The sequence below is a fragment of the Phycodurus eques genome, chromosome 18 (genome assembly GCF_024500275.1).
Source record: "Phycodurus eques isolate BA_2022a chromosome 18, UOR_Pequ_1.1, whole genome shotgun sequence".
NCBI lineage: Eukaryota > Metazoa > Chordata > Actinopteri > Syngnathiformes > Syngnathidae > Phycodurus > Phycodurus eques.
Window position 1 is genome coordinate 14501433 of NC_084542.1, and position 15879 is coordinate 14517311.

The 15879-nt window shown below is 41.9% G+C and overlaps 1 protein-coding gene across 1 annotated transcript in view; it reads right to left on the bottom strand.

Annotated features, from left to right (window-relative positions):
* trib2 (tribbles pseudokinase 2) overlaps positions 1 to 15879 on the bottom strand; it is a 40761-nt gene that overhangs the window by 14617 nt on the left and 10265 nt on the right. The window contains exon 2 of the mRNA XM_061704074.1: positions 14645 to 14729. The gene's annotated coding sequence lies outside the window, so the exon portion shown is untranslated. The remainder of the gene's footprint in view (positions 1 to 14644; positions 14730 to 15879) is intronic.

Below are 15879 nucleotides of genomic sequence, written 5' to 3' on the forward strand. Positions count from 1 at the left end.
AGCAATCCTATCTTTCACTAATCAACATTACCTAAACCACATTAAAAACACATCCTGGTGCAACAAGTAATGGCTAAGGCTAACGAGGCACTTCAAGCATTTTATCGCTACTCACTTTGTCATTCACGCACACAGCAATATGAAACATAATTTGGTACACACGCTACGTCCATTACTCAAGGCTTGGTATCTTAACCTCTGCGAATAGCGAGGGTTCCCTGTACACTAGTTGCCACTCAGTTGTTGTCATGAATGTGGGATCGGAATGCGTACAGCGTGCACTCGATATGCATGTAACCAACACGCAGTATACAGTACACTGCTGCCACGCGCCTTCAAAAAACAATACAAAAAAAATTAAAAACGCACACACAACTGCACGCACTTTTAATTAGCAAACACACACGCGCACACAAAGGAAGGCCTGTAGTGACTCAACGCTGCAATGATTTCAGATCACAATACCAAAGGAGAGCACATGGTGACTCACAGTTTCCATTGCGGCCTGCGCTCTGCGTGTGTGTGTGCAGGTGTGTGTTTGTGTGAAGCACTCCAGGCGGGCAGGCAGGGGATGGAGGGGGATGGGGGGGGGGGGGGGATTGTGGGGCTATAGTGGGGCAATATCTTGACAGGGTTTGGAGGGCAAGTGCCAAAGAAAATAGATAAATGGATGACATTTTGGGTGTAAAAATTGAATTTTTTCTTCGAAACACGGACGGAAGGCTAGCTCACGACGAGCAGCTTCAAAGCGCAGCAACACAGTTTCCCGCCGGCGTGATACCTGGAAGAAACATTCACCCGCCAAGAACCAGTTTGGAGCGGCTGCCGTGTTAGTGAGTCCGCTCCCACCCATGTGACGGCTTAGCATGTGACACAGACGCTTCATGTGATCTTCTCGTGATCGCTAACCGTCGTCCACAGGTTCTTTTGTGTTCATGTGGTTTGGTTATTTTTACATTAGATTATTTTTTTTATTTCTTATATATTTGAATGTTAATTCTTTGTAATAATGTTGTAATTTCAAATGTTTTTGTTCACAATTTATATCATAATAAATTGAGATATTTTTATTGTTTAAATGTATTTCTCATTTTTACAAGTATTTTCATGTGAAAAATTATATTAATACATTATCATTTTTATATATATATATTTTTAAAATATGTATATTCTTTCTTCATTTTTAACTATACTTATTTATTATCATTATTATTTATATTTATGTATTTATTAATTAATACAAATAAACAATACAGTTTACCGTGTTTACTTATTTGTCAGTTTCCTATTTTTTTTTAGATATTTTTAAAAGATTTTTTGGAGAACAATTTCATTTCAAACTCACATTTAAATATTTAATAATGCATAACACACATTTTATTAAATTATCTAAAAGTGATGACATTTGTATTGTTTTGGATGCGCTGCTTTATTATTTCTAAGATGATAATTATTATGTTTAATGAAACATTAAATATTTCTAAATATACTCATAATAACATCATATTTATTTATATTATTTAGGATAAAGTTTCAACCACATTGATTTACTGCTTCAATGTGTGTTGTGGTACCAATTACAAGCCTTGGCTTAGGCCTTATTTTCTTGTTTGTGCCGTCCAAAGCACGGAAATTAAATTTTCCAGTCTTGACTGAGGTCTGCGCTCTTTCTAGTAAAGTTATAAATACGGGTGCAAACTTCACAGTTGTTAAGAAAATGACAGCTTTGAGTTCTTTCAAAGGAGGAGAAAAAAAGGGCTGATGGTGCTAAAGGAAGGAATTCAGAAGGCCAGCTAATTGCGATTGGACGGCGCTGTGTCACATGGCGGGCAGGTCACGCGATGCCACCTTGCTGGAAGACAGGAAGCGGCGAGCGTTGGCGTCTCGCGTGCATCATGTGTATCTTCATTTAGAAATCATGCATCGATGGAGGACAGCAGAGGTGGCAGAAGTACTCGTACTCTGTCCTCAAGAATAAGTACAAATACTCAAAACTGGTGAAAGAAGAAGCACTGATTCAACTCCTGCGCTTAAAAGGGAAGTTTGCCGTTGAAAAGCAGTTTTGTTATATTGTTAAAACTGTGAGTATTTTTAAGAAACCACCGTGCCCGAGGAAAAGCGAATCAGAGACAGAAGGTGTGACCGGCGACGAGGCGTTAATCACTTCCCTTGCACTCGCGGGCACACCCCCGCAGCCTTGCGCTGACCTGTTTCCTCGGGCTGCAGGAGCTTCGTTGAAACTATTACGGAGCATCCACCTCAGGTTAGCGACAAAAGTTAAAAAGAAGGAATTGGACATAGAAGCTTTGAGGATTCAGAAGCCACGCGGAATTAGCAACGTTGCTGCTTTATTTTTAATAGATCTATGTTCCGAAAAATAAAACTTCAAACCGGTAACATATAGCGTTTTAGTAACACTGTTACGAATGAGTCACGCTACAACGTGGCGGTCACGGCTAACATCGGCTCGTTTACAGTGCAACCTTTTTACATTTTGTCATCATGGACAAAACTAACAAGCCTATTTTGACTAAGTCGGGAGAAGAATGTAAAATGCTGTTTTCAAATGCAGGGAGTAAAACTAAAAAGAAAAAGAAATACTCAAGTACAGATACCCGAAAAATGTGATCTTAACTACAGCAACAAAGTATTTGCACTTTGTTACTCATCTCACTGGAGGACAGGGTAATCATTCGAAGATCATTTGATGATCAACACACTCGTGTCTACTTTTTTTTCATTTTTGGACACGCTCCACTACGCCCCAAAAATAAAAAAAAAAGTTCTGATGCAAAGTGCGGCAGCCTTTGCTTCAGGCTCGGCATCCCGCTGCCTCTCCGCGTTGCGTCTCTTGTTGTGGCTCTGATCGGAACATGACGCAACGCGGGGCGGCGAACGAGAAACAGGGGGGCGGGTGGCGGAGTCGCGGGAGGAGGGAGCTCACCTTGAAAGACGAATGACGGAACTGACATCAAGGACATCCCATGATGCCGAGGGATTTGTGTGCACAACCCTCAGCAGCAACGGAGTTCCACAAACAAAAAATACGAAAAATCCCCAAAATGTAAGCGAAAACATCGGTGGCGCACAGGCCAAGGAAGGAGCCGTTCGATTTTCGTGACTTGTGTTGTTTCATGCATTCTGTCTTGACTTTTGTTACCATGACAAGCAGTGGAAAAACTCAATGTGGGTGAACTAAAACTCAAATTTATTTTATGTAAATTTGTTGCATTGTTGTGTCACATTTTGTTCCGTTGTTTAATTTCACGCTTAATGGGTTGGCAGGCACTCCGGGGACCCAACTATTTGTATACAAGACATGAAATCGTCATTTTTACATTATATTTCCACTTTAACAGTTCATCCCTTGCTAACAGTTCTGCACGGTACCAGGACAAATGTTTGGAATTAAACCATTACAGTTAAGGATCTTGAAATGTTGGTCTTCAAATGCTACATTTTGACATATTGGTATACGCTATAACATTCATTAATAAAATAAAAAATGTAGTATTAGCTTAGTATTGTACTCTTTGTAGTCTATCTAATAATCCATCAGTAGCATGATTAATAGAAACAACAAAACCAGATTATTTATTTTTGGTTCATGATCCAGTCGGCCGGTTTCAAAATTGTAATTTCAGGGCCAACTTTGAAGTTCACTAATGAAGTACAAGTGAATGCGCAGATGGGGGGTGGTACGTCGGAGGCGTTATTAATTTGTTGTGCGAATGGGAAACTTATTAAAGGGAGCTTTTGATCTGCTCTGCTTATTGGCTTCTAATTAGCGACGCACACGAGCAAATGCCTTCTTTTTGTATTGGGAGAGAGCGCTGACAAAAGAACCCCCCCCCCCAAAAAAAATGAAGAGAATTACACACAGTTAGTCGGCCTAATGAGATTGTTGTCGTCATCGCAGCACAAAAACAAGCTTAAACTCTGCGTGGTGCGTCGGAACCCGCCAATTAATCCCATTGAAACCAGAATGCTTCGGTGAATTGAAGCGTTAAAAGCGTCCCCTTCAGTATTTGAACACACAGACAAAATAAAAGCTTTGATTCCTCTGGCCACTGAGGCGATCTGCTGCATTGCAGTAAAAAGACAACCAATAGCCTGCAAGAGACAGCCTTAAAAAGTTTGTGGAGAGGTGAGAGACATCATGGACGAACCCCATTAAATCCCCTCACACACACACACACACATCGGTGTGCCTGTGTTTTGCATAGGGCCACATTATTGTCACCTTGCTGAATTGCATTAAAATAGGCCAGCAGGGACAAAATCCTCCCAAGAGTTTTATCTGTGTTTCCCTTCTGTCCCAACATTGCTACACCGAAGACTCTCCATCTGATTCCCCACTAATGAAGCCTTGGGGTGGGAGATGGAGCACTTTTTCTAGGGCTCATTAATTTAGAGCATAACTCCTCGATGTGCCAGACAAATGTGAAAATATTGTAAGAATCATGGGTGCATTGAATGAGGATCCGTGTTTCCCGTGCTTGTCTACCAAAAAGCATGACGTTGACGTCGTTCGGGTTTTACTAGCAGGACAGCAAATCATTCCCGAGCTAGGTATCAAGCATGTCCCAAGTCTGCCTCAAGGTTTCGTCACGATTGGTCATGAATTTCTTTCAAGTCAGTTTACAGGTGCAAAAAACGAAGAAAGGATGCTGAGACTTCCCTGTCTTCACTGACCAGATGTAAGATGCGGATGTTGTAAGACTACCGTGAGGTTTTGTCTCGGTTGGACATGCCCGAAACATCAGGGAGGTGTCGAGTAGACATTTGCGTCTCCCCAGCAAGACCGAGCTCCTCACCCGTTCACTGTGTGTGAGGCCAGACACCCTCCAAAGGGTAACTTGTCCTTGATGGTTTCTTCCCTAAACTTGTGACCGTTGGTGAAGGTCAGAATGTAGACTGACATTTTCTTTCTCAAACACCAAAGTCCGATGCAACAACGCTACCAGTCTGTCTGTCGAATTCCCCATTCAGACTACATTTACTTCAGAACAAGACCCAGTGATACTGTAGAGATCCCCAAATGCAAGAAACCTGATGGTAACTGTTTGTACCTTGTCATTTTTTTGGAATTCTTTTTTTTTTTTGCCAGAGTCTGGATCACCATCTACGTAGTCATATGTAGTACCTATGTGCTAAGTTAGCATGCTATGCTAACTTTGGTGCTATGTTAGCTTAGTGACTGCTACGTAATGCAGAAACTCGGCAGCCGTCTACTCTCGCAAATACACGGGTGGTTTGAAATGGACGGAAGAATTGAGGAGACTGGTCAAGCCGGAGTTATAGATGAGTAATCGATGTGCAATCAGCTCTGCCGGCCGGTCGGATTTTGTCCTCATGTCACCGTGTCACGGCTTGTACACTATGCATATATTTCCACGCCGCCAGCTCAATGTATTAAGTACAGAACCTTCGCAAAGTAAACCTTCCTAATTCTGCAAATAGACAAGATATTTACCAGCTGCGGGGCAAAATCAATGCTAATAGTGTGGCTTTTCTTTTTTCCCGTGACATGAGTCGAAGCGGCCTCAAATGACACCTAGACTCGGGTTCATTTAGGGTATCCGCCTGTCACACAAGGACTGACACAAGATTTCAGTTATATGCGTGGAAATTTGGAATTTAGCCTTACAAATGCTCTGTCGATAAATGCGAACAAGAGTCTGTTAAATCCAAAGTTTCTTTTGTGGCCAGCCTAGAGCAGCTTTTTGGTGACGTAATCCTATTGTGTACTTCCGTTCTGAGTCGCGGTGTGATTGGCTGGTCTCCTGTTTTTGGGGTGTGGCTTTGAGAAAGGTGAATTCTTTCCAAAATAAATGCTAACATTTCGGGAAGAATTAAATGAAATTACTTTCGATAAAAAATAAAAATGTATTATTCACACAATTAGCATGTACACACTGTTAGGTTTTGAACCTTTTTCTATCCTGCAAGAAAGTAGACGCACATTACGCACTCAAAAAAAACGTTTCTAATAAACCTGTCAGTCATTTTGTGCTACATGTTCTCAGCTACTGTCTAAGCGAGGCGATGTTGAGCTCTAGCGGTGAGAACATATTCCTTTTTAATCCGTAAACGAGCCTTGGAGAGAACCACGCCGGCATCGATGAAAAAGCCAGCGAGTCCTCATCTTTTTGTCTTGCCAGCGGCTGCGTCGGCATGGCAACGGCGGCGGAGCTAGTGAACGAGAACGAGAGCGGGAGGGAAGCGCCGGTCCGTAGGCAAATGGGTCACACGGAGAGGAAACCCACAAAGCTGGAAGACGGCGCCATTAAGCGTTACGTGCTTTACCCCTGACCTATTTGAGCACACTGTTACTTCCATACGGCCCCGCGTGTTGCGACATACTGTTAAACTGTAAGCCGTGTTGCATTTTGAATCTTTGGACGACGGCCAAACAACCGTTCAACCGCGTTTGTATAATGAGAGCCAGATGTGAAGCACACATCATGTAAGACACAAAGATGGCTGACCAAAAATATTATATATAGAGTAATATATTATTTAGAATTACAAAAAAATACAAGACAAATAAAAACACAAGTATTTTGGGGTAATACAGAAACATTAGACAAAAGAATAAAAAAATATGTTGAAAATATTTGTTGAAAATATTCTAGAAACGTGTTAGATGAAAAATACAAAACCCAAATATTAAATAGAAATATGAGGACAAATTTACAAATTATACTGGATAGTTGAAAAATACAAGGATACAAATCCCCTGAAATTTGGTGAAAATAGAAATATGGGGAAAAAAGAAAAAACCTTGACGCAACTACTAAAATCCACAAATATTATTAAAAATACAAAAAAGATCAGACAAAAAAACGGATGTAATGAAAACATTACACCCAAAGTTACAAATGGAAATCTTTAGGATACAAATTTAAAATACTAGATCAAGAAAGATTTTTCAACAAATGACACCAGCGGCCGTACGAGCTCCCAACATGTAATTTAGTGTTGTTGGCGACCTTGTAAAAACGTGCGCGGGACGGCGTGACGCAAGGAAAGCTGGCGTTTGCCCGAGCGCAAACCGGAGAGGCCGACTTATCACTGATCGGCGACTTTCGCAATCGCTCGTAAATAGCGTCGCAGGTGATGTAAGGCGATACAAAGAAAGCGCGCACGCACACACATTTGCACACCAGTAGCCTATATTTCCGCACGTCTGAGCGGCTGGGTCGCCCGGTGTCGGGTTACATCATCCTTCAGAGAACGGATGCTCCGATTACAGGAAAGGCAAACACAGGCCCTCTGGGGTCTGCGCGAACGTGTGCGTGGGCTCCCTTTGCGTGCGTATGTAACCAATCAGAACGCTCGACGAGTTTTCTCTACGGATGCCGCAGGCTTCGGGTTCGAGTTTCATCACTCGATTGGACACACAGTTTGCGGGCTTGTTTGGATAGCGGAGATGATGCACTCGTCTCGCCGAATTGCGTGTGCAACCTGCTGACATGTTACGTTTCAATGCACACGTCAACGTCGCACGTCGCTATCATCGTGAGCTAAATGATAACGGTTAGGATCGAAATCAGTCTGGGTGGAAAACAAAATGCAAAAGCGAGAAAGCAAAAGAGTTTTTTGTTACCGGAGTAAAATTGGTTTTGTTTTGTTTTTTTTATTTCTGGTTCTAGGTTGAAGCCAATTTTATCTTGGGTATTCTAAGTCAGTAGTTGTCAAACGTTTTACACCAAGTACCACCTTAAAAGTACAAGTACAATGAACCCCTGCATACTCTCAGTTCAGCACCTGTGGATTTTGCTTTTTTTTTTTTTTTTTTTTTTTTTTTTTTTTTGGGTTTTTCCCCCCCTTTTTTGATGAAAATGTTTATTGGCAGATGTTTTTTGACTTGGAGACATCACATCTGCTCCTCATTGCCGACCTGTTGCGTTATGTTTCGGGGCCAGGGGGGCTAACAGGGCCGTGAATTTGGTATGGGCGTCTTTTCACGGAGAGGAAAACCCTATCGGATTAATGTCGTCAACAATTTCTGTTCTGTGACGATGTGTGTGTGTACCTCCTACGGAGGATACAAAAAAAAAAAACTAAAGAAGTATTTCACAAAAATACCAAACCCCCCCCCCCCCCCCCCCCCACAAAAAAATATTTGAAAATAATATAAAATATGAGTCGAAAATTAAATAAATACTTGAGTCAAATATAAAAATATTAGGGAAGAAATATCAGACAAACGACACAAATATTACAAAATTATTATGAAACATTAAATACATTGTTAGAAAAACAGAAAAGTATTACAAGAAAAATACGCTATTAAAAACATATGGACAGAAAATAATTAGAAAATATAAGATTAAAAGTACAAAAAACATCTACAAAAATAAAATATTACTTTATATATATTTTAAAAAATATGAAAATATATGAAAAATACAGAAATATTTGATGAAAAACACAATTATTTGAAAAAAACACTACAAATTAGATGAAAAATGCAAAAATGTAAGATGAAAGATGCAAAATATTTGATGAAAAATACAAAAATGTTACACGGAAAAAAAACTTTTGGACAAATAAAATACAGAAATATTAGATGAAATAAACAGTTATTAGAAAAAAACAAAATATTAATTTAAGGTCGAAAAACATTACAAATTACAAAAATGCAGCAGCCATGTTGAGTTAAGAGGAGTCAATGAATTTAGGTTGAGCTTATTTTCAGGACGCAGGGAACCCCAACGGATTAATGGCGTGGTTAAGTCCCACGATGATACATGCGTATATTGTATACCTCCCACGGGGATAAACAAAATACCTCGACACGTGCTCTGCGTGCAATCACCGCGGTGAATATCCCGACATTTCCCCGGGGTCTCCGTGACTCATCACGTCGGGAAAATCCTCACGCTGCCGCACACTCGAGAGCAAAACAAAAAGAGCTTTTTCTATGCTTCTTAATGAGCTACGCCGACGGGGTGGGGGGTAGGGAAGCCGCGGCCCCCTCCGCACCACGCACCTGAGCTGCAGGTGCGATCACATGACCTCGCCGTATGAGTCATACGCCAGATTGCAGGCTGAAAAGTCATCAGCCGCGCGCCACTGAGCCAGAAACTCCAGTGAGACTGGCAGGCTGTTGGGTGCTGGCGGCCTTCTGTGACTTTTCTGGTTAACTGATGTTTGATTTGAGGTTGGGGTGCCCCCCAAGCCCCTGCCTCAATCAGGGCGGGGGATTCAACTGTTTCACACCTCATTAAGTTAGTTAATGTCAAACTGGAAAGGTGGGGACATCTTTATCGAGCACTACAGTGAGCCCAAGCAACTTGTCTATCTCCTACCTACCAATCGGCTACCAAACCGACGGACAGACCTACCCACCTACTGACGACTGACCAAGCTACAAACTTGACTGACCAATAAACCAACCGGCCAACCTAGCAATACTGTACATACCTCCCCACCTACCTAGCAACCGACGGACGTCTCGACCGACCAACCAGCTGATATATAGCAACCGAACGACCTATCGACCGAGCTACAGACCGACCTACCGACCAACCTATCTTCAGACAGACCTACCAGCCAACTGACTGACCAATCCACCTATCCAACCAACTAACCATCCCACTATTGACCAACCGATTCACCGACTGACCTACTAGCTGACTGACCAACCTACTTACCAATCAACCTTCGTACTTCTCTACCCACGTGCCAAGCCATCAATAATTATTATCATTATCAACCAACCAACCATCTCACTGTACCTGGCTACCTGGCTACCGACCAACCGACCTACCTAACGAACAATCTACGTATTGGCCTCACTACCAACTGATCTACTCATTGACCTACCTACCAACCACAAGTGACTGACCAACAAACCGGCCAACCAACTTTCCTACCACTCAACCAACCTACCCATTGAGTGACTGACCTAGCTACCTACCTACAGTACATACATACCTCTCTGACAGTGTCAGTCAGAAGTGAACATTATTATATTTTTAAAAGCAGAATTTTGTTGTTCATCTCATTAAATATTCTATGGTAGATAATGTAGATTAGTCCCTGTCATTAATGTTTTAGGACTTTTTTTTCTAGTAAAAACCAATGCCATACTGAAATATGTAAAACATGTAATTCTACGGTGCAGGTGTGCCAAATGCAATGTCCAGCGAATTCGAAATGGACGCCGGTGAGTCATCGGCTGCCGGTGTACAACATCACTGATGCGATGGTCCCTGATGAGACAGACAAAGATCCCCGTGGAAAGAGTCTGCCATGGCGATGCTGCATTTCCATGGCAACCCAGCCTGACGAGAACATGATGTTTTTTTCCTCTCTCAAATGAGGCGCTGTTTGAGGTCCAAGCGGTGGTCTTCGTGTACACAAAGCCATGGAGCGCTGCCGGGTCGCGACTCCAGAGGGAACATTGCGTCTCCGGCGAGAAGTCGGCAGACAAAAATATTGAGCCTCCGCGACCTGGCTGCTTTGTATCGTGGTGGTGTTAAAAGTCAAGGTGACCCCCAAAATGCCTCTGACATGTAACGGAGCAGTTGGATACTGAGCTGAATCTACTGTGACCTACCTGCCGACTGATCAACCTATCGCAACTACTGATCTAAAGTGACCTATCAAAAAACCTAGCTATAGTACCTAACTGAAACCTGCCAACTACCTACGAACCAACCTGCTGTACCTACCAACCTACCGACCTACCTATCAACTGATCTACTGTACCTACATACCTACGTACTGACTGACTAACTGAACAACCCGCCTATGAACCAGCGGACATACCGACCAAACAACCCAATGACTGACTGCCCAACAAACAACCCAGCAACTGACCTACTCACTAACCGACTGAGCTACTGCACTTACCCATCGACCTACCAACCTCTGTACCTCCTGGTCCAACTGACCTATGTAATATGTCACAATCATATCAGATCTCCGAAGGCTAAAGTAGGCAGGAGTAATTGTTTCATTATGTTTTTTGTATTGGCCGCCGGCCTTCACATATAGAGTAGGTGTGCACTTTTTTAAATGGTACGACATAATAATTTTTTGCTGATTATTTTTTGCAGATCCCAAAGCTGCGACTCACTGGACCCCAGTTTGAGAACCACCGAGTGTTCAAAAAGCCGCTAAGAAACTGAATATGTACCGGCCTCTTGCTTCATTTTCCCACACGTGAGGTCTCATCAGAGGGAAATGGACCCAACGCAAACGCATGGGAGTCCGTTTGACACTGAATATTGAGAAACTGTATATTTGACTTGATGAAAAGCAATTCGCATTGAGCCGTTGAGTCAACAAGCGCTCTTCTCGGTGAAGCCGCAAACACCGTTTATTTTACCGGGAGTCGCTTCCATGGACCGCGTTAAAAGACGCTTGAGTAATCACTGTGAAATCTCTCCTCCCCGCGGGCGATTTGCCCAGCTCGGAGGTTTACTCCATAGAATTCTCCATGCGGGTCTCGCTGTTAAAAACCCTCAGGAAAGCTGAATTAGCGCATTAGCTCTGGAATCTCGAGTTTGTTTTAACATTAGGTGAGTACTTATTGACGATCAACCAGAAGTACTGTAGAAGCATCCATCGTACCAACAAACCAAAAAGTGCAATAAGATATCAATTCTTACAACACAAACAGCTGACAAAATTCACACGTAACCAATAACCTAGAACCAACCCACCAAGTTCTCAGCCAACCTACTGACTGACTGACCTTTTTCTACCAAGCAATATGGTTCAGTCCAGGTGGATACCGTGCACGTTTTCCACCATTTCCATTGAAAACAAAACTTATGTGATCTATCCATTTGCCCAAAAAAATGTTAGCTTTTTTTTTTCTTTTTTTTTTTCTAAAGCAGGCAGCCACACACAAAACCTCCTGTCCTGGCATCCATTTTCTGCACCAACCAAAAGGTTCCCTGTTATTACTGTATTACACAAGACTGAAGCTGGCGCTCTGCCACGTTTTACAAGAGCCCAGTCGGTGCATCCAGGGGTTAACAACGTGGCTGCGGTCGTCCTCGCCGCAGGAAGGAAGATGTTTGCTTTGGTTGTCACACCGAAAAAAGATGAACGGCCAACGTACCGGGCTTGAACTGCTTACTGGATGCGGGTTTTGCGATAACTTGCTGACCCCGTGTGAAGGGAGGGACGGGGAACTAAAATTTCACTTTTTCACGTTCCCGCATTAACGTCAACTGTACACATAAAAATAATCAGAACAGGTCATATTCAAGAACCACATTGCGGTTCATATTGACTGTTAAGGGAAAAGGGAAAAAGATGGGAAAGCCTCCAGAATTCGACACGCCGACCAAGCATAACATTCCACATGAAGCCACATCACGGGTGCTGCGTGCGTGTGCGTGTATGTGCGTGCAATATGTGATTAGAGGGTCCGAGCGGAGGGAGAGACGAGTGATGCAATTCCCCACAAGTGAAGCCAGAAAGGACACGGGCAGGGCGGCAAAAGCGGCGGCCAGGAACCAAAGAGGGAGGAAGCAGGAAGAAGGAGGGAAGGGCTGCTTTGGGGGGCTCCACGAATGTGCTGACAGAACGGTTGCATTGTGGGAAAACACCTTACAACTAAGGGGTTTTTGTCTCATATTTATGAGTTTTTAACTTTTTTTTTTTGTCCAAAACAACTGCCAATACTTTTGTATCTGATATTTTTCTGTTTGTCTTATATTTTGGGTATTTCTGAAATATTTCATTTCATCTATTATGTTTTATTTAATTATATTTGTGAATTCTAATGTTATGCTTTTCTACTTTTTGTCTGACATTTCTTTTGTCCTATATTTAAGGTATATTTGCCTCATATTTTATAACAACATATATGTTGTATTTTTGTCTAATATTTTTGTATTCTTGTCTAATATTTTTGTATTTTCCCCCTAATATGTTTGTCTTTTATATCAATATATATATTTTTTATGTACCTTTGTATTTTTTGTACTCATTTTCTACTTTTTGCAATATTTGTGTATTTTTTTTTGGATACCATTGGTTTGTTTTTTCCACCCATATTTATGACTTTTTTCATCCGACGTTGTTGTACATCTTTGTATTTCTTCTTCCAGGAAGCGAGGCAGGAGAAGGAGGGAGGGAATGTTGCTCGTGCGGGGGTCTCTGGAAAATGTGCTCGGGGAACAATAGCATTGTGGGAAACACCTGCCCAAATAAGCGTGCCACAAATGGTACCAAAAGAGCGTGTGAGTCATTTATTAAGGCTGGGATCTATTTTAGCTGCAGTAGGTACGTGCTCTATTTCCGAACAAGGCGGCAGTGGGCGGCCGGTCGTCCTTGAGGCGTCTCAAGTGCGGGATTCGGTTACAACGAAGGGAACACTGGCAAGGACGAGTGGAGGAGGAGGAGGAGGAGGAGGAGGAGGAGGAGGAGGAGGAGGGGGAGGAAGGAGAGGGGAGGGTGCCACTGGGAACGCAGGCAGTGAGTCAGAGGCCAAAGTAATTCCATCTCGGAATGCCGTCTGTCTTTTCATCAATGGAAGGATGGCGAGGCAGAGCTGTTCAATGAAATCCCAGAGAGCATCTAAAAATGATCTTTTTTGTGCCTTCTATTGAGTGAAAACGAGTCTGCGGGCGTGGGATTAAACAGGCTTCTTTTGTTTAGCACGTTCCCACACTATTATTTGCAAATTTGCTCCCCATGTAATGAGTCATTCTTCGGCTTTGGCAAGCCGAGTTTCATTCGATACGGTCATCGGGGGGGGGGGACACATTTAGGAAACAATAGGATTCATTACAACAGTGCTCCCTGACTTTCATTGAGCCAAGGCCCGCATTTCGCAAACAAAAATGTCGCAAACAAATTAGGAAAACTGAAATAATGACATTTCACATCTCAACTTAGCATCGATAGTCGCAGTGTTGTAAGCCGTCAAGGAACAGATATTTGAACATCAACGGTGGAGCAACACATGTAGACTGACAATATCACAATCCTCACAGGCATATATTCTTTATCCTCTGTGACAACAACTCATGTTACGGCACCTTACTGAGTCACAGTATTTGTGAAGCTATTCTTCATTCGTATATGCATGACTGTATTATACTGGCCCCCGATGGCCAAGGCGGGCACACCAGAAGGAGCAGCACAATGAATTGAACTGAAGCATTAAATCATGATGCACAAACTATTTAATTCTTTACCTTCTATTTAGTTTATTTGTGTGTAGTGATTTTGGCTAACATTTTGTTTGTTTGCCTAATATTTTTTAAAGATATGTCTATTTTTTCTAATATTTGAGTATTTTTAGGATAGTTTTTGTCTAACATTTTTGTATTTTTACAAATATTCTGAAAATATTTGTTGGGCATTCCTAACATTTTTAGCTTTTCTGTCTAATATTGTTGTATTTTTCAAATGTTTTATGTATTTTTCTAATGTTTTTCATCCATTATTTTTCCAATTTTCGTAATAGTGTGTATATTTTATGACATTTTTGTATTGTAATAATTTATTTTGATAGTATTTATTGATTTACATCTTATGATGGCATTTTGACGCCGGAACACACAATAATATGCCATTTGACATCGAAACAAGAATAACTCGGAATTCGACCACGGCATCACTTGTGTCCAATCATTTTTTAATAACTTTGAGCTGTTCTCACCTGACCGGCTGCATGGGATGAATCCCGTTTTTTTTTTTACTGCCGCTTCTTGTCCTTTAACTTGTCCGGTTGACTGTCTTGCAAACTATGAGAGGAAAAACAAGCCCATTGGTTTTTATCGAATCATGCAATACTTGACAGAGCAGAGAGCCACAAAAAAAAAAAAAAAAGCCTGGTGATGGAAACATTTGGCCTCATGTTGCTGCAAAAAGCATCAAGTCTCATCAAGCCAACAGAATTCGACCACAGTTATGAACCTCTGCTTTCAACTCTGCGATGTCCTCATCTTGTTCACAAGGTTCTGGCTCGGCTCGCCAGGTCTAGACTTTGGTGGTGTGGCATTCAGCCACTCAAGACAAGCCTGAACTCTGCTTTCGCGTGCGTGTGCTTGAGTGTGTTTGTGTGTGTGTGCGTGAGTGGCCTATGCAAATATGTTTCTCGAATAGCTGAGTGATGACAAAAGATGCTCTCAGGTCAAACAAAATGTCTTTTTTTTCCATCAGGGATAGGAAATAGAAACGCCTGAGGCCGTCATAAAACCTCGAGGCAATGTTTCAAGTGTCATTTTAACATTCTTAACTGCAGAGGTGGGTAATAACACGCTTCATTTACTCCAATACATTTACTTTTTATGACTTTTTTTGGGGGGGCTGGGGGGGTAAATTGTACATGTTTTAGTAGTTTTAATGCAACAGACTTAAAAGTGTTTTTATTAAGAAACGGTACTCTGTTACGTTGAGCTACATTCCGCTCGCTACTTTTATGTTTATTCATCTACTGTATTATTGCTTGCGTGACAGTTGAGAGTGACAGACATATAACATTAAAATTGCAAACTCCCCTTTTAATTCAATACGTTTGGCTAAGTTCATCACCTTAAACGATGTAAAATAAAATATTCTTCGGCAACAATAGACTCCCTCACTTTAAAAACACATTAAAACACATTTACCAGGTGGAATGGTAGGTGAGTGGTAAGCACATATTCTCAGTTTCCTCCTGCATTTCACAAACATGCATGTTAGGGTTATTTAAGACTCTAAATTGTCCGTAGGTGAGAATGGTATTTTGTCTAATATGCGCCCTGTGATTGGCTGGCATCTCCCAGCATTGACTGTGAGAACAAGACACACAATCGAGTTGAGTTTTTGATGCATGCTGATCTGAGGTCCGAATTGTACGATCTTAGCACCGGTTCCACTTTAGACACACACCGAAAAGAAACTACAATTGAT